Consider the following 18,234-nt stretch of genomic DNA (forward strand, 5'->3'; position numbering starts at 1 on the left):
CCCAAGTCGGCCACTCCAGAGGAGGCTGGCACAGGCTGTCTCTGCTGCAGGCTCCATCTGGAGGAACGGCTGGGCCTCTATTCTCCCTGCTACGGCCCAGGACGGGGCGCTCCCCAGGATCTCAGTGGGGGCACTATCCCTGTCCCCAGCTCTCGCCTGGCCCCGCGGCTGCTGACTCGGACACTCCCAGGCTGGGAAGTAAGTGGGAGAGAGGGAGCCTTCTTGGGGCTGGCAGGGCCCCGGGGGAGGACCTAAATCCAGCCCTCTCAGGCTCCCACCCCGGGCTGGGAGGGATGCAGAGGAGGTGAGATGCGGACCCAGAGTGAAGGCTGGGCACGTGGCAGAGCCTGCTCCCCAACCCGCGCATCCTTGGAGCTGGGGGCGAGGGGCCGCTGAGCCGTGGCCTCCGAAACGCCTTCCTCAGCCCTGTCCGCCCCTCAAGGTGCTCTTGGCTCACCCGGGGTCCGAGTGCTGCCTCAGCACCTGGGACACACCCTGGGGGCGGCGGACGCTTGGTTTTCCCCTGACTCCCCCATCCAAGGCTTGGCTGACCTCAGGGTGAAGGCCCCAGACACAACGGGGGATCCACAGTCCCCTGCCCGGCACAAGTCCATCCACAGCGCGCGGAGACTCAGAAGTGGGTGGACTGGGATCAGAGCCTTGAGTGGGAAAAGGTCTATGGATGGGAGCGGGGGATCCCCGGCAGCCCCCCTCTGCCTGCCCGCTGGGGCCTGAAGCGCCCCCACCCGTACCCCACCGGCGGCGGAGCCCTGGGTCTGGTGGTCTGCAGAACAGAGCCCAGCACCCCATCAGCCCCACGACAAGCACCACCCTTGGCCACTGGCTCGCTCGCCAGGCCTGGAGGAGACTGCAGAGCAGGGAGGGGGCAGAGAAGCCTCCGGGACCCCCTAACACACACACCCTGCCCCTCCCGCGCGCGCGCCGCCCGCCGGGTCGGAACCTCGGAACCTGGGCCCGGCGGAGCCACCTGATCCCCCCGCCCGCCCGCGCCCGCGCCCCCGCCCGGCCCCTGCCTACCTGGGCCTGAGGGTCCCCATCTCTGCGGGCGGGGTGAGGGGCGCCACGGGCCGCGGCGGGCGGCGGGCGCTGCGGAGCGGCTGCTGGCGACACCCCCGCCCGCTGATGGATGCCGACTGCAGCGGCGGCGGCGGCGGCGGCGGCTCGGCGTGCGCCGGGGGCTGGGCACCGTGCCCACAGCCCCGGGCCTGGCGCCCGCCCCGCCCCCCGCGCTCCCGCGCCGCGCGGCGGCCAGGGGCCTGGGCGGAGGGCAGCGCGGCCGCCTCCGCTGCCCCCATGTGGGCGCACGCCGCCCCGCGGGGCCGGGCCCGGCAAGATCCCTGACTCAGAAGGGGTGACTCAGCCTCAGTGGGCCTCCCAGCCCCCCGGGACACCTCCGGGGGCTCGTGGCTCCTCCCCCAAGCGGTGGGGGGCGGCGGTGGCTCGGCGAACATCCCCCGCGACCCTGTGCGCCGCCGGGCGGGGGAGGGGAGCCGGGGCCCTAAACGCTTTGGCTGTGCCGCTGCTTCCTGGAGGTGGGTAGCCCACCCTGGGACTCGGGGGAAGGTGGGGGTGGTCTGGGAACTGTCTGTCCCTCCGCGCACTGGCCGGGACCTCGGGCTGGGCAGGGGACAGCGCCGCGGGGAATCTAGGGTCCTACTGATGAGAGGTCCTGGGGAGACGGGGGTGGCCCACAATAAGGTCTCCAAAGACCTCCGCCGAAGGTGCCGAGCTCACCTTTGCACCCCAGGTGACCCGCCCCGCCCCAACCATCTGCTGTACAATCGTTTTTTGTGTGTGTGTGTGAGGGGGTAACACTTGGTGGTACTCAGGGGCTATTCCAAAGGTCGGGGTGGGGGGGGGGAAGGAATCAAAATCCAACCTCCACCTTGGGCTCCGGTCCCCAGCCCCCTGAGCATCTCTGGGCCCCAAACACTCCTTCGCTCCTTCTTCACATGGTTCTTTCACGCTTCCATTCTACACGTAATGCCCGTGCACCTACCAGGTGACAGCCTGTCCCAGGTACCACAGAGCCCGCCCTGCAGGTGCAACCTGAGCTCCAAATCTAGGAGGCCACCCAGATGAGAAAGCCAGGCCCTCTCTGTCCACCTCCCCGAGGGGCGTGACCTCCCGCCCAGTGTCAGCTTTGCCTGAGCCCCTCACACACCCCTACCTGCCCGCACTCTCCCCTCTCGCAAGGTCCCAGTGTCACCTGAGGGCCTCCACTGAACAAGGCTACGCAGTCTCCCCCAACACCCTTGGGAACCAAGTCAGTGTCCGCGTCCCTTGTCCCAACCCCCAAACGCATCTTTCCCTTCTCCAAGACAGTAACTCCTCCTCCCCCAGGGTGCCAAGACCCGGCTGCCAGCCCCTTCCCACTTGCTGCCACCCACTGGGCTTCTACTCTGCAGTGGTCAGAGATCCACCCGCCCCAGAGCGGCTGGACATACCAGACCTGGGCCAGTTCCCAGAAGGCCCTGAGTTCTGTGGCCAGCTGTCTGCAGCATGGATTTCCTCCTTTGCCTTTGAACCCTGGCCCCCTGCCCTCGCCTCCCAAACTCAGTTGTTCCCTGGAACTCCCAGGAGCCTCAAAAGCAGGCCCTGGGCATGTCTCTTCCCCAGCGAGAGGAGGGTGCGGGATTCCGTCAGAGGCCCGGGTACTTATTCAGACAACGGAGGAAAACTTCTCCAGCCCTAGGAATCAGGAGGGACGAGAGGTGCTCCCACACACCTTCCCTGAGCTCCCTGGGCTGCCTCTGCCAGGAAGTTCAGGAAGTTCACTGCAGACAGCCCCAGCGTCCTGTGCTCCAGGCCTTGTCCATGGTGGGCTCCCGGGAAGCGGGGGGGGGGGGGGGGGGGTAGAGGGGTGGCAGGCAGGACCGAGCCCAAGAGCCCAAGCTCTTGTCCCCTCCCTTCCTCTCTTCCCAGGCACGAGTCCGCCCCCCTCCTCCCTAGGGACAGGCCCACTTTCCCACCCTCCTCCTCTTTCCCAGAGGCAGGCAGGCCCTGTTCCAAAGACCCAGGCGGGCCGCTCCCAGACATCACTCTACACTGACACCCGAAAGGCCCAATTTGCTTTGGGTCAGTGGGACCCCCCCCCCACCCCCTACCCCCGGGGAAATGGTGGCTTCCGCACTTGTCATCATCACTTCTCTCTCTCCCTCCCCTGCCTCTCTCTCTGCTGTTGGGATGAGCCATGGGAGGGTGGCAAACTGTCCCCTAACCTTGCTGGCTAACAGTCCTGTGAGCACTTTCCAGTTTGCCAACAACCCCCCTCAAACACACACACACACACACACACACACACACACACACACACACACACACCTGATGAACATCAGGCTAGGCCCTAAGTATCCATCAGTCACGATCACACAGCTTCTCTGGACCCCAAATAACCTGATCTAGAAATATGGTGTGTGTGGGGGCATTGGGATGGGGTGGAGTGAGTGGGGGTCCCTGAACACACAGTCCCCCAAAGGCATCAACGGAAATCACCACCCTGGTCACTTGGCTCCCTGCATCCTGCAATCAGGAAAAGTGAGGCCCAAGGTAAGGATGAATGTGGGACCTCACCTCATGACACCCCCCATGGAGAAAAGCCAGGAGCCCCGGGCAGCAGAAGAGGAGCCGGGCTGCAGAGGGGGCCCTCAGGTTCCACCGGCTCTGAGTCCTGATTTGCCCTCTCTGGGCCTCAGTCTTCTCCTCTGTGAAATGGAAGTGATGCCCTCCTCCCCCTACATGGGGCCCTGGGGCCTCAGGGGTAGGAGATCAGCAAGTACTGGCTGAGGAGTAGGACCAGGGCCCATCATGCCTTGCCTATTCTACCAAGGAGGCAGAAGGATGTTCTCTTCCAAAAGTTTAACTGGAGGGAATGTGGGGCCAAAGCTCCAGGGTTCAGAAAAGGCGGGAGATGGGTGGACAAGACTGGCTCCTTGGCAGGGGGACAACACACAGCTGAAGCCGCTCATGTCCCCCAGGCCACTCATGGGGCAGAGAGGAGACACTCCTAGTAGGAACAGCCCCATTCCCTTCTTTCTCAATGCAGGGGCTGCAACCCAGGTCCTCTCGTGTGCAAGGCAAGAGCGCCACCACTGAACTAAATCCCTGACCTACTCTTATTGCTTCTGAAAGAAAAGATCAGGAGAGCAGTGACGTGTCATCCCCGGAGTCAGGGCACTGGTTGCTGGCGCTGCCCACGTATCCCTTGCTCCTGCGACTCCCAGCCACCAGGGAATCCCAGGCTCCTGGGTGGGCAGGAGGGGTGGCGAGGATTCAGGTTGCCATCAAGTCAGCTCCGATGCTCCCAGCGAGCCAGGCCTGGGCCCGGGGAAAGGCAAGCCCTGAGCATCGCAGGGTGTGGTCCAAATACCAAAACAACAATAAGTCAAAATTATGAACTCCTTTCCTTCTGAAGCAGCAGCCTCGGAGGCAGACGGGCATCCAAGCTCGCCCTGCTAACAAGTGCCACTGCAAGGCCCTCTGATGCCAAGCCTACATGGCTCCTCCTGCCCTCCAGCACCTGAAAACAGCCCGGGCCTCGTAAGATGTGCCAATGGGTAAAATTCACATCGTCAAAAAAAAAAAAGTAATACATCACATTAATCATTTTTGTATTGAAATGACCTTTTGTTTGGTTTTGTTGTCTTGGACTTCCCCAGTGGTTCTGAGAGTAACCAGGACTACATCAAGCAACGCTTGGGAGGCTATATGGTACCGGGGATCAGACCTGGGGCGCCATGCTCGCTAATCAGGCTTTAACCCCCTAAGATTACCTCCGTGGTCCTTGAAATGATAATATTTGGCATGTCTTGAGTTGACTAGAATCATTAGCATTAGCTTATGTTTCTTGGGCTCTATTTAAAAAACAGAAAAGCTTTTCTGTTATGGGTGCGGCTCCCATGATATTGCTATGGGTCAGCATTTCTACGGGGCCAGTTTCTCAGAGGTGCAAAGCTCAGGGCTCAGAAAGGGCTTCCTGGAAAAAAAAAATAATAATGTGGAGTTCATGCTCAATTCAATCAGCTTAATCAATGGCTGAGTAAGTAGTAGTACTCCTGCATTAAAAAAGGAGAAGTGCTTCCTGGAGGAGGAGAAGTGGTGCCTGGACTGCGGTCATGGGAAAGAGGGTATTCCGGGGCACGAGAGCCGTGGGGCATCTGGCTGTAGCCCCGGAGGACGCGGGGCCTGGGTGGGCTGAGCGGGGCCAGCCTCCGGAGGAAGCGGCTGGAGCCAAACTCCACAGAGCGGCGTGTCCCACAGGCTGGGAAAACCGGCCGGGAGGCAACTTGCACTGGCGCTGGAGCTCTCTGGAAGACACGTAGGTGGCTGTGTCTGGGCGCAGGAAAGGTGGGTGGACAGCAGTGTCCACCTGGCGGCTGCCCTACCCTGGTCCCCAACCCCCCAGGAACTGTCCTGAAGCACAGCGGTCCCCAGGGAATTCGCCTTCCCCGGAATCTTCCAGCAGCAGCGACCGTGAGAACCGCCCACTCCGGCCACGGTTCATGCTGGAGTGTGGACAGAGGGGTGACAGGGCACCACACTGCCCACACGGCACACAGAGCTTTCCCAGGTTGGGCGGGGGTGGCTGGAGAGCAGGGAGAGTCTCTCCAGAGAGGGGGCTGATGGCAGGTGGGGGGAGCAGTGAGCATTAGCCTACAGCTGCCTGGCTGGGGCCCACCCCTCTCTGCGCTCGAGTTCACCATAAAATGGGGATAATCTCAGTTATCTCAGTCTCCCCACTTCAAGCCCCGGCGAGTAAAGGGTGCCCAGGAAGGGTTCAGCGTGCTCCTGGGGTGTCTCCTGTCTCCCCACAGCCTTTCCTCCCAGACATTCCCCCTCCCTGCCTCTTCCCCCCCCGCCCCCCACAGGAACACACACCTCCTGTCCCGAGTCTAAGCTGGGAGCTCCATAGCCATAAGGGACCCTGGCTTCTCCAAAATGAATTTAGTTTTTCAAAGGCAGGGACTTTGCTTTCCTGGCTCTCCCTTCTTTTCCCTCCCCTTCCCCTACCTTTCTGTACCCACAGCCAGCCCCCCACATACACACACACACACACACACACACACACACACACACACACTGGTCTGGGGTTCCCAGAGACCTGGCAGCTCACTATAGTGGCCTTTAGCTGCCCTCTCTGGCCAAAAACAATGAGGGTCTGTCCACACCAGTCTCCACCAAACCATGGGCTCAGGGTCGGTCCCTCCCATGACTCAGTGGCACCCCACGCCCAGAGGAGGCGCACCAGCCCCTCCCCTGATGCCTGCTCTCACCTGCTTCTCAGACTGCTCAGTCGGCTCCGGGCTGCCCGTGCGCTGCCTTCCCACGAGTGCTCTCCTCTCCCGGGAGCTGCTCTTCCCTTTCCCAGGGTCATCCCTCCAGGAAGCCCTTCCTGAACCCCTCCTCCTGGCCTCTCCCTCCTCCTGCCCCAGCCAGTGCCCAGCTGCTCAGAGGTGACCGTGTGCTTCCCTGGGGTCGTCTCTATTCCCAGCACCAGAAATCGAGGCGCAGAGGGGAGTACGGGGCGCACCAGGACACCAGGACCTCCTGAGGCTGAGCTCTGACAAGCCCAACCCCACTTAGGTGGTACTTTTTTTGGGGGGGGGCGGTATTTGGTCCACACCCAGCAGTGTTCTGGGCTACTCCTAGCACAGTGCTCAGGGTTCGCTCCAAGCAGGCATCGTACGCTGCAGGTGATGAAATCCAGGGCCCCTACATGAGAAGTCTATTCTACAGCCCTTGAGCCATCTCCTCATTTCTAAGTTTTATTTTTTAAAAATAGTTTGAGCCCAGATATGAATATATGCTAGAGATCTAGGAACATAAAACACTCTTAGTATTGGAGGTTAAAGCTGCAAGTCTTTCTCTTTTTTTTTTTCTGCCAATTCTCTTTCCACTTTAACAGGGACTGTTCTGAAAACTCCAGATACCCTAGGCTAAGGTCCAGCAAAATTTTACCTTCTGCCCACTGCTTGGACCCCACCAATTTATTCAGGTTCTCACATTCCCTGCCCACGCACTGACCAGCCAACGCTGCCCTTTTGGAAGCTGGTGCTGCCTGTGGTCTTGGCCATGCTGTCCTCAACCACCCAGCCCGCACCCTGCCCCCCATCTGCGGGGACCAGACGGCCTGAGCAGTCGCAGTCTCGCTAGTTAATCCCTACCTCGGTGCAGCCAGGCCGTGCCGTCCGCATGGACCTGCCACCCTGCGCCAGGCTGGGCTGGACAGAGCAGCCGCCTGTGTGTGCAAACACAACCTTCTGCCTCGGCACCTCCTGCCCAGTGGCCCTCGCCAACTCTGCAGCTTTTATTGTCTGGTCCAAAATAACCATTGGCGTCCACGTTCCTCTGGGCACAAATCAGCTCTGCCCCCGAGAGCCTGGAGCGGTCTGGGCGCAGGAAGGGCACGTTACCCATCTGCGTTGTGGGCCCAGCGCTCTCCCAGCTAAAGGTCGCCGGGATTTAGTGAGCTCTCGGGTGCCGAGAGGGACCAGTACTGGACGGCAAGTGTCCGACAGCTCATAGTCGCCCCCTCTGGAAGCTGGCAGTATAGGGGTGCCAAGGATGGTGGCTGGGGCTGCAAAGGCACCTGGTGCCAAGGGAGACTCACCAGGCATCCTGAGTGCTTCCTGCAAGCCTGGCCACACGGAGTTAGTGAGACTAAGTTAACAAAAGTGGAATAGAAGATATGAGTCGTGACCACACATGGCTGGTGGTCCCCACTCTGGCAGGTGTGGAGGCAGGACACAGCCATGAGAGTGGGCCTGAGCTGGACCGCAGGAAGACTCCCTCATCACAAGCAGAGGAGTGATGGGGGAGGGTGGGTGAGGTCTGGGACCCGGGCTGGGGTGGGGGACCCCCAACAACCCAGGGGACCCCCGCTGCACTCTCTCCCCTCCAGTAAGCAGTGGGGCACAGAGCCCTGCTCCTCAGGTGTGCTCCCTGGAACATCAGTGACGCTGGGGTGCCATTCACTAGGTGGCCCCAGTCCAGGCTGAGTTAGACGAGCCGCGGCGAGGAGCCCACCATCTCTGGGAGCACTGACTGGCTGCTGTGTCCTGCCTTGGCCTTCCGCTGGCGCTGGCGGCACTTAATCGTCTTGTGCCTTGGTTTCCTTCCCACCAGCCTCGGCGTCCGTGGAAGGATTAAAGGAGCCAATTCATGACGCCTCTCAGAAGAGAGCCTGGCACGCAGGAAGCTCTCAATGGGGGTTACTCATCCTTCCTCAGCCTCGGGAACCACTTCATTGCCACGGCTCTAACCTCCCGCAGCCCAGAGCTGAGTTCCGCCCACGCTCAACAGCTCAACATCTGCCTCCCTCGCTGGCTCTCCCCTCCTGCCTGGCCACCGTGATCCCAGGACCGCGTCCACACCAGCACCCGGGCTGCTTCCTTTCCTCCAGGCCCAGAGTGACAGTTCCTCTCCCAGATGGCAGGAGCCAGTCTGCCCAGGGAGAATGGCAAGGCGGAAGAGGTGGGGTGCATGTCTAGTGCTAAGAAACCCATCGGGCTGTGGGGGCGGGAGAAGCCCCTGAAAGCCTCCCAGAATCTTCCCTCCAAGGACTACCCAAAGAAGAGGAGTGTGGGGAGGGGCGCACCAAGCTCCCCACTGCCGTGGAAGCCTCAACCCTGTTCTGCCAGAGCCACACCAGCGGGGGAGGGGGAGAGACGGGAAACGGCTCCCGAAACGGTGCCTGTGCTCTGGCCGGCTGCGGGCTGCTGGATCTGAACTCAAGAGGCCCAGCCAGGGGAGGGGGCCGGCCGGCCTGGCGGGCAGAGGAATCTGAATTCTGATCTTGGCTATGAGCTCTCAGGCACTCACTTTCCTCCCTGACATTCAATGTTCTCACCTACAGTGAGAGGGCGTTGAATAGTGTGGTTCTTAACCTTTTATGGGTTATAGTTTCCTTAGAAAAATGCTATGAAAAGTGCAGAACTTCTCCCCAGAAAAATACACGTGGGCACGCGCGCACACACACACACACACACACACACGCACACGCACACACACACACACACACACACACACACACACACACACACACCTTATTATAATTTCAGGCTCCAAGAAACCTCATTAAGCCCATGCAGTGAACACCCCTGGGTCTGTGGACACTTGTTAAGAAACCTTGGACTGGAGAGTCTCATCATCCCAGAGAAGAAGTCAGATGAATTTTTATATGATTTACGGAATCCCTACGTTGAAACTGGCTCCCAAAAGGTGAAGCTTGGCAATGAACCTCCATCGGGTTCAGCTGTTGATCAGCAAAGCGCCAACCCCTCCTGAGCCTGCCCCAACCCCTGCCAGACTGCCTCTGTTCCTCCCACCCCTCCCCACCTCCTGCTCTGCAGAGAGCCAGCACATGGGCCTGAAAGACTCCAGGTCCACACGGGCTATGTCTGCCCATGGACAGTACCCAGCTTGGCCTGACTCTCCTTCCTGCACCCCAAATTCCAGAATCAGACACCAGCCACTAAAGAGCTACCTAGACACCCCCTGCCACCTCAATACACCCCCACCTACAGATATCCCCTCAACACCACACACACACACACACACACACACACACACACACACAAATACACGCTCGCGCGCGCCTGCCCTCCCACGCCACCTCAAGGCTGCACCTCCAGACACTCAGCAGAGCAGTCACTCAGAACAGGCGAGAGTTATTTTTAGAGGCCCAGTGACAGGACGGGTGAGTGCAGTTCCACTCTGTCAGGGCTGCCACCGCCACTGGCTTGGATGAATCACTCCCTTCTCTGTGAATGTGCCTGTCGGCACGGAGAGAGGCTGAGGCGGCTAAGGAATGAATGCCTGGGATCAGCGACCGTGCCGTCCACACCTGGCTGAGCCCAGATTCACACGGAGCCCAGTGCAGGGGCCCTGGGCCCATCGTTCTGCCCAGCCTCCCCTTAACAGGACGACCAGACCCAAACAAGGAGCCCCTCCAGCAGGCTGCCCAGGGGCTCCTCTGCAAAAGATCCTGTCGAGTGAGTGGTTCTTGGTGCCAGCTGAGTGGGTCTCCCACCCCCGACTCCTGCAACCTGGTTATGAAGGTCCCAAGTCACCCACCCGTTCCCCGTTCTGAAGCGCACTCCGAGAAAGCACCTGCGCCCACCTGTCAGCCCAGAAATCCCTTTTCCAGGAACTCATCGTGGGACAGACACCAAGATGAAACTCTAAGAATGTTCGTTACAAGGTCAGGGGGAGATCTCAGGGGTCAGATCTGACAAGCGCAAGGATCCCAATTCAGTCCCTGGTACCACTTCATCCAGGAAGTGGCACGGGGAGGTCCCTGACATATGACCTCCATGTTGGCTGGGCCTGAGCGGCAGTGCATTACCCAAACCACTGACCCATCGGGCCGGGTGAGTTCATTATCTCTGGGGGCAGCTCCCAGACATCCTCAGCACTGCTTAGGAGACCCTCACCCCTGCAAAAGGAACAAGTGCCTGGCCAGAGAGATAATAGAGGGGTTAAGACACCTACTTCGAATACAGAATTCAATCCCCAGCACCAACTATGGTCCCCAGAGCACTGCCAGCAGTGACCCCTGAGCACTGAGCCAAGAGTGAGCCCAGAGTATCACTGACCCCCCCCCCAAAAAAAATAAGACAAGGGCTAGCAAGATAGCACAGCAGGTAGGGCGTTTGCCTTGCATATGGCCAACCTGGATTCAATCCCCAGAAACCTTATGGTCCCCCGAGCACTGCCAGGAGTGATCCCTGAGTGCAGAGTCAGGAGAAACCCCTGAGCATTGACAGTAGTGCTCCTAAAAGCCAAAATCAACAAAAAAGAGAAAAACATTTGTCTACCATACACAAAAGTCTTATATACCAGAGTGAAGTGGAAAACTGAAATTAATGTAAATGTCCAAAAATAGTTGTCTACATTTATGTAATTTATCTATTTTTGTGTAATGTAGACAACTATTTTCGGACATTTATATTATCTTCACTTTTATATACATTTAAGTTTTGTATATATATATATATATATATATATATATATATACTAAAATGCCATGCAGTTTTAAAATATGTTATAGGATAGGACTAGAGGCTACCATGCTAAGTGATGTCAATCAGAAGACAGGGGCAGATACAGAATGACCTCTCTCCAGTGTGGGACTTAAAGATACACAGAAAAGGTTGGAGCAATAGTCCAGCGGGCAGGGCACTTGCCTTGCCTGCGAGCTACCCAGATTCAATCTCTGGTACCCCATATGGTCCCCCAAGTTCACAGAAGCTATCCCTAAACACAGAGCCAGGAATAAGCTCTGAGCACTATCGATGTAGCTCCCCCACGCCCCCAAAAGACAGATACCGAGTGATGTACCACCGTAACAATAGAACTGGTTGACACAAGTGAGTTGGGAGGAAAGGATGAGTGGGAAGAGTATTAGGGTCGTTGGAGAAAGGAGATCGTGATGGGTGTGGTGTTGGAATTATGTGCATGAGAATCCATTATTAGTAGTTCTTTAAACAAAAATATTAATAAGTAGCAGTGCACTGTAGCACTGTCCTTCCGTTGTTCATCTATTTGTTCGAGCGGGCACCAGTAACATCTCCATTGGGAGACTTGCTGTTACTGTGTTTGGCATATCAAATACACCACGAGGAGCTTGCCAGGCTCTGCCATGCAGTCGGGATACTCTCAATAGCTTGCTGGGCTCTCCGAGAGGTACACAGAATCAAACCCAGGTCGGCCGCATGCAAGGCAAACGCCCTACCCACTTGTGCTATCACTCCGCCATTAAATAAATAAAATGAATAAAATTTAAAAATATGTCATGGTTCTACATGAGTCTAGGTAACACTGTTCATAACATAACAGAGACACCCCTAAAGCAGGCTCAGAGCCCTGGGATACGCCTCAGTGGGAGGAGTTCTTGCCCTTCAAGACTTCAATCCTCAGCACCAACTTACACCATTGAGTGTGATCCCCGGAGGCACTGCTGGCGTGTGACCCCCACGCCACAAGTGTGGAGCCCTCAGGACACCACAAACAAGTGTGTGACCCCGGCACCGCAACAACAACCAAGGCGAGAGAATGCGGGAAACAACGGGTACAAATGGCTGTGGCACAGAGGTTCCAATTTCTATACTTAGGTGTGTACACATGCAGAGAAGTAGTAAACTGGGAGGAGTGTACCAAAAATAATGTCCCCACAGGTTATTTTAGAGCTCTGGCCTGATTTCTTTTGTGTCTATTTAGGCTTCGTACAGTAATTACTTACTTTCTATGTTTCTATGTGTGTATTAACATATATTTAATTCCTGAGAAAAGCATTATTTAAGAAAAAGCATGATGTCAGAGAGAGAGAGAGAGAGCGCAGTGGGTAGGGCCTGGCAAGTCGCTGGCCAAGGGTTGATCCCCAGCACTACACATGGTCACTTGAGCACTGCCAGAAGTGATCCCTGAGCACTGAGCCAGGAGAAAGCCTGAGTATAGACGGACATGGCCACAACAACCCCCCAGCCCCAGAAGAAAAGATAAGCAATAAGATAGTCCAAGGAAATGACTCAAAGAACTGGAATGTGTGCTTTGCTTATGGGAGCCCTGAGTTTGGTCCCTGGCACATGACCCCCTGCACACCTGTAGCAACTCCCCACCCACTGGCACCACTAGGTGTGGCCTCCAAACCAAACAACAACACGAGGGCCCTGGACCCTCACTTGACTCATAGCAGCCGGTCTCAACGTTCAAAAACGCTGTTGAAATCCCAGTTCTTTGGTCACTGAGTCTCTCTCTGGCTTTGACATTTGCTGCCTGTCTCTGAGGTCCCCCAGAGTTTCACCCACTGGGAAGCTCCATGCAGTCAATCCCCCCCAGGGAGGTCTACACAGAGGAAGCCCCCCGCTCCAGGGCTCCCTGTCCTGGACTCTACTGTGGACGGCAGTGAGGGCAGAACAGTCATCAGAGTAAAGACAAACGTGGCAGTAGACCTTCACTTGTGTGGATTGTCTTCCTTTACAGAGAGCAGTTCATTTCTCCCCCTTGTTTTGGTTTTGGGGCCACACTCAGCAGTGCCCAGGGCTTACTCCTGGCTCTGTGCTCAGGGGTCACTCCTGGTGGGGCTCAGGGACCATACGGAATGCCGGGCCAGCCACATGCAAGGCAAGCGCCCTACCTGCTGTACTATCTCCCTGGCCCCAGAGAGTACTCTGCATCACACACAACTCAATGTTCCCAGCACGCAGCGAAGGAAGCATTCTTGCCCCCAGTCACACAGATGAGAAAACGGAGGCCCCGCAACTTCCGCAGCATGGCCTCCATAGGTCATGCCGGATCCGACTGCATCCAGATCTGGCTTGGTTTGTTTTGGGGTCACTCCTGGTGATGACCAGGGTCCTGGCTCTGCATTTGGGAATCAATCCTGGTGGTACTCAGGGGACCTAGAACATGACATGTATGGGAAGCTGAGATCGACTCCAGTCTGCTGTGTCCAAAGCAAGTGCCCTCCCACTGTACTATGTCTCCAGCCCCCTAGGTCTGACAGTGACACCCAGAGACAAACAGGAAGGAACACCTGGTTGCCCCCAGCCCCCGGGTCTAAAGCGTCCTCCTCTACGTTGATTTTCCCCTCCTCCTAACTGACTTGACAGTTGCCCCCCGCCCCCCCACACACACTCAGAAGCCCACGCAAGCCTTCCACCCACCCAGCCCATCCTTCCCACCCAAATGGCAACCTGATCTCGCTGCCTCTCCTGTCTCCTAGCAACAAGACGCCCAGCAGCACCACCTCTGGGCTCCCCAGCTCTGCCAGTCTCCTGGAGGGAAGGGGCAGCTGGCAGGCTCCCGGGAGGAGGTGGGAGTGCGGGTGTTGACGGCACCCACCGGGACCCGGCAGCATCAGCCTGCACCGCCCCCACATGGAGCCCGCTCCCAGCTTCCCAACAGGGCTCCCAGCTCCAGCAGCACTGTCCTTTCCTGGAGCTTGTGACGCTCTCCTCACTGCGACAAAAGAAGCTGAATCCTCGGGCTGGAATTCTAGTTGATGCCAAGTCACTTTCGCGTTTTGGAAATGCCTGCATCCTTCCCACCAGAATATTAATACCCAAATCTGCAATAATGTAAGTACTAGCAACAAAACAGCTCCAGTAGTTCTCCTCAATGCCTCCCACCACCCTACAAGCAGCACTGGTACCCAGAACGGGGACTGACTCACAGGCCTGCAGACACCTGGATCTTGAAGGGCCCCGCTCACGGGGGTGGCCAGGGGGTGCTCTGACCACAGCCCCACAGTCCCGGAAATCATCTGCCCCCACTCCCCATCACACAGCTGGGGATCGCAGACCCAGGGAGGGAAAAAGATTTGTAATCAGCTAGCATCTTTCTATTTAATGAGCAATTACTATGTGCGCAGCACTGAGCCTCTGTGGTGAATGATTTAAAAAAAAAAGTTTCAAATTCCACGTCATTGAACAGATGTGCTATGAATACAGATTGATAATTGTTAAAACTGAGCGATGTGTTCTTAGAAGAAGTTCATTAGACTCTTCTCTCTTATGCGTGTTTAAAATGTTCTGCAATTTAAAAAAAAATTTAGGGGCTGGAGAGATAGTACAGTGGGTAGGGCACTTGCCTTGCATGCAGCTGACCTAGATTTGATCCCCAGCATTCCATATGGTCCCCGAAGCTCTGCCAGGATTGATCCCTGTAAACAGAGCCAGGAGGAGTAAGCCCTGGGCACCACTGGGTATGGCCCAGAACCCAAAAATAAAATGATTTCTCAAATTAACAAAACAAAATGCCAGGGAGAGATGATGTGTACATACATGTTAAGTCCGGCTTGAACACAGACTAATGGTGAAAAGATCACCAAATGAGGTAATAATTTTCTGAGATAATTTTAAAAGGCAATCAGAAACCAGTGCATGAAAACCACCTGCAAGCTTCTCCTTCATCCTTCCACAAAACTGCTCTTTGGGGTGGAGAGTGAGTACAGGAATAAGGCGTGGCTTCCACACAGATGACCCAGGTTTGATCCCTGGCACCACATCTGGTTCCCCTGGGGCAGACCAGGAGTGATGAATGAGCAACAGCCAGGCGTGGCCCCCGAACCAAAATAAAATAATAAACTGTCTACCTCGGGGCGGCTGCTGGGAAATCAGGGTGCCAGGAGAGGAGGCCCAGTCTGACTGGGCCCCTTCCTTCCCTACCCGGCCCCACCAGGAGAGTGGCAAGTAGGTAGGGTCCCTGCCCGCGGTGTATGGCGTCCTCTGGGCAGGCTCCCTGCACCCAAAAGTCGCCCACAGGTCACCGAGAGGTAGGCAGCTACCCCTGAACTATTACCAGGAAGCAAAGTGTAGATCTTCACTCTTAAAAAATTTTTATGAAAGAGACCAAAAAACTCCCAGCAGTCTGTGGGCTGGCTCCAGACTTCCTGAGAGAGCCAAAGGCTGGGGCAGGAGAGAGCTGGAGATGGGACAGACGCGGGCAGGGGCCACTGGGAGGCGGTGCAGTCTCGCCGGCAGAACTTGGGCAGGGCGCCCTGTCCCGGCTCCCAGGCTGAGCAAATAACGTAGCCTCTCTGAGCCCTTTCTCGCCTGCCTCCGCTGCGAACTAGGGATCATTATACATTCAAAGCAGGCCGGATATAGGCTCTGCGCTAGGTAATCTATGTCAAGGGCTTACCCCAGCTCCTGGCACGGAGTCAACAAGCAACAAAGCGTGGCTTTGGAAAAGGTGTGGCTTTTTCCAACCCTGGAGAGGCTCGTGTTCTCTCTTGAACACCCCCTCCCTCTTTCTCTCGACCCCTTCACACTTCTTGAAGCATGTCTTTAAATAAAACTATTTTCACTAAAAAGAAGTGCTGCAGCCAGATAAATAGTACAGGAGTTAAGGTACTTGCCTTTATACATGGCTGGCCCAGTTTGCTCCCCAGCACCACAAATGGTCCCCCAAAGACTGAGCGTAGAGCCAGGAGTGATTCTTGAGCACTTCCAGGTGTGACCTAACACACACACACACACACACACACACACACACACACACACACACACACACTGACAGCAGGCTCTTGAAGAGATATTTGCACACTGACATGTAATATGATGATCCAGCAGTGTCCACACAACACTAAGGTCCCCAAGGGGTGGCTAGAGATGCAAATGGGGTCTATCCATCCCACGGACTAGTACTCAGTCTTGAAAAAGAGGGAAATCTGACACAGGTGACAGCACCAATGATCCCCGAAGACCTGCTCTGTGAAATGAGCCCATCACACAAGGACAGTGATATGCGGTCCCACCAACACCGGGAACTGAGAGTCGTCAAGGGCAGAGACGCCAAGCCGGATGCAGACTGTGGGAGGCCGGGAGGGGACAGGGCTCGAGGCTCTTGCACCGGAACGGCTACAACGGCAAATGTTCTGTGTGTTTTACCATGATTTGGAAAAGGCAACTTTAAAAACTGTCAGAAAATCAAACTGCAGATGAAAGAGGGTGAGAAGCAGCCAGCTCGGGGAAGAGCTGGAGGTGTGAAGCAGCGGGGACAGGGCAAGCCACCCTCCTGGGCGCCCGCACAGCAAGGTCAGGGGCAGGGACCACTCCCACGCAGGCCTTGGGAAAACCTGGCCTCTCCCCTCTTCTCCTCCCAGAATCCTTTGGGAGACAGGAAGGGCAAACAAAGCCCAGGAGGAAGAGATGAACAGTAACAGGTAGAGGGGGCAACTTCCAACTGCAGAGCATCACGGTCCAAGGTCCTGAGCTCTGAGTCTCACGTGGGGAGCACCACGGTGGGGAGAGGGGACTTGGGGGCACAGGAGTAAGGTAGACCTGGACTCAGATGGACCACCCACTGCCCCCTGGCCACTGGCCACATCATTATCTCCATCAACTCCTAAGTCAAGCTGGGACTGGAGAGACAGTACAGTGGGGTGGGGCGCTTGCCTTGCATGCAGCCAATGTGGGTTTCATTCTGATCACCCCATATGGTCCCCCAGCAGGAAGGATGGAGATTCGGACAGATAAAGTAACCCTCCCAAGGAAACAGGGCGGGAATTCAAAACCCAATGAAGGGACAAGGGGTGGGCTCAGCAGCCACACGCCTGCCTGCCTCGGAAGCCTGGGGTGCGGAGGCGCCCGTTGGAGCCCCAGCATCACTTCACAGCCCTAAGTGCCATCCTAGGAGCCTTGGGTCCCCCAGCAGGACAGCCTAGCAATGCCTCGTTCTTCTCACACTTTCCCCCACTGTCCAGCGCTGCCCCTCAGGGCTGATGAGTGCAGCAGGCAAATTCTGCAAGGACCTGCTATTGAGGGAAGCTGAGGCTGGCTTTGATGGTGACCCAGTATGTCGAGGTCTCAGTCCCCTCTGCAGATCCCCCCTGCAGCCATCCTGGGCTGAGTCCAGGGTAGCCGCAGAGGCCAGAAAAGGCCAGCCCCGATGCCCAAGAAGGCAGTGTCCAGGCAAAGCAGCAGGCTTGCAGGGTAGCGAGCAACGGTTCTCTCGCTCTCTGCTCTTCCCCCATGGCAAGCGAAGTGTACTGCACACTCAGCGGGCCAGCCTGAGCAGGGTCTGCGCCCACGGTAGCGCTGGGGGAAGAAATCAGGGCTGCCAATTCCTTTACCTGCTGACCCCTTTCCCCACAGAACCTTCTGGAACCAGGTGAGGCAGAGAGGGCATTACCGGAAGACCTTTGGGAATCAGCTAGTCCTCTCCCCTCGTGGTACCGACGGGTGTGCCATGCGGACCCTGCTGAAGGCTGCACCATCCTGGAGCCAGTGACAAAGCGTGAAACCAACCCAGCGAACCAGACTCCCGGGCACGGGGGTTCCCGATGTCCTCTGCCACCCTTATTTTTCACTGTGTCGACTTCACACATTCAACTCTGAAAGGGCTGAGTCACCCTTACTAGCCTAATTCTGGGAGGCTGGCCCAGGGGAAAGGCAAGAAACGAGGGGACAGGCAGAACTGGGTGTCAACTCCCTGCCCCAGTGTATCCTCACGAGAGCCCTCCAGTGTGTGGGTGACAGTGGGGGAGGACGGGGGCTAAGCCGGCCCTGCCCCTACCCCATGGCCACCCCACGGCGTCCTTTGAGGGGGAGTAGGAGAAACCCTAACTGATGGCAGAGCCCCGGCTCCCTCCTGGAAACAGGACAGGTGGTAACTGGCGGGGGCCCATTCCACAGACAGCAGAGCTGTCACCACGAGAAAAGACTTGCTCAGGGTCATAGAGCAAGCTGACAGGACCAATGTCAGGCTGGA

The 18,234-nt window shown here is 57.2% G+C and overlaps 1 protein-coding gene across 12 annotated transcripts in view; it reads right to left on the minus strand.

The window, feature by feature from the left end:
* Positions 1–18,234, minus strand: part of EPB41L1 (erythrocyte membrane protein band 4.1 like 1) — a 115,971-nt gene that overhangs the window by 68,078 nt on the left and 29,659 nt on the right. For 7 of the 12 annotated variants that reach the window (XM_056122020.1, XM_056122011.1, XM_056122019.1 and 4 more), the window contains exon 1: positions 1,039–1,245. The exons of 2 other annotated variants lie outside the window; for them this stretch is intronic. The gene's annotated coding sequence lies outside the window, so the exon portion shown is untranslated. Of the gene's footprint in view, positions 1–1,038; positions 1,246–18,234 lie in introns of those variants that run through there. 3 more of the 12 variants (XM_056122017.1, XM_056122016.1, XM_056122013.1) reach the window with 1 other exon arrangement.

This window comes from Sorex fumeus, unplaced genomic scaffold (genome assembly GCF_029834395.1).
Source record: "Sorex fumeus unplaced genomic scaffold, SorFum_2.1 ptg000044l, whole genome shotgun sequence".
Lineage (NCBI taxonomy): Eukaryota > Metazoa > Chordata > Mammalia > Eulipotyphla > Soricidae > Sorex > Sorex fumeus.